The sequence below is a fragment of the Corvus brachyrhynchos genome, unplaced genomic scaffold (genome assembly GCF_000691975.1).
Source record: "Corvus brachyrhynchos isolate BGI_N302 unplaced genomic scaffold, ASM69197v1 scaffold101, whole genome shotgun sequence".
Lineage (NCBI taxonomy): Eukaryota > Metazoa > Chordata > Aves > Passeriformes > Corvidae > Corvus > Corvus brachyrhynchos.
The window spans coordinates 2,326,983-2,328,088 of record NW_008237239.1 but is presented as its reverse complement, the minus strand read 5'-3'; positions in this window follow the sequence as shown (position 1 = coordinate 2,328,088).

Genomic DNA, 1,106 nt, shown 5'->3' with positions numbered 1-1,106 from the left:
GCCACACCAGGAGCCCAAACGCCTCTCGAGCTCTGCCAGGCTCGGTGCCGTGACGGCTGCCCTGAGGTAGTGCCAGAGTGGGCTGCAGCCAAAAAACTGCTCACCCGCCGCCGCCTCGGCCCCCGCGTCCCCTCCCGACAGCGGCCGCGGGACCTTGTGCAACCCGCAGCATCTCCCGGGAAGGTTCCTGCGTCACCAGGCGCTTTGCCTGTGGATATCATCATTCCGGATACCCTTACGCCAGTGCCAGCGAGGAACGCGCCCCTGTGGGCCGTGAGTAAGCGGAGCTGCCGCAGGAAGCCGCGCCCCGAGTGACCGGGAGGGGACATGGTGGGCTCTGGCCAGGCAGAGGTCACCCCGGCGCACCCACCGCGGTTTGCAGCCACACCGGCGTGTGGGGCTGGGGGAGAATGCCGGGGGACGCTCTGGACAGGTAACTGGGAGTTCAACCGGAGGAAACAGAGTAGTTATATTAGTATCTTAACAGGAGTTGTAACAGTACGGAAATTATAGGGTAAATCACAGCTACTGCTCCGTGGATGGAATGCGTGGAAACCTATTCCACGATGACTCCAGATACACACACATCTGCTAAGGGGGATGGAATAGAGTGGGGAAGCAGAGTGGAGACACCACAGCTAGGCTCTGGGAATTCTCCCAGGGAGGGGGAACTCGATGGTGCTTTGCAGGTGATACCTGGCAGGGGTACTTTGCATAGCCCCTGTAAAGCACAGGAGGTAGGGGAAGATGCCTTGCTACTGAGCCAACAGCTGTGGTGAAATCCCTCTCCTTAGATGAAGTTGCTTCGTTAAAGCCTAACAGTAATATTAACAGGCCCCTCCATCCCCCAGTTCCCCACCTCCAAGCTACAACCACCCCTCCTTGGGCAGGCACTCTGTATTCTCTTTGATTGTATCTTTGAAAGTGAAGCGAGAGAATTTTACACCAATCAGTAACAAAGGCATGTATGACTAGAGTCACTCAAGCTCCACCTTAACACAAAGAAATAGTATAAAAGTAAGTTGAGAATGGGGGGAAAGCTAGGGAAGACTCCATCATAACTGCTGGAATGAGTTGAGGGGCTGGACCTGTGTTCTCCCCCATCG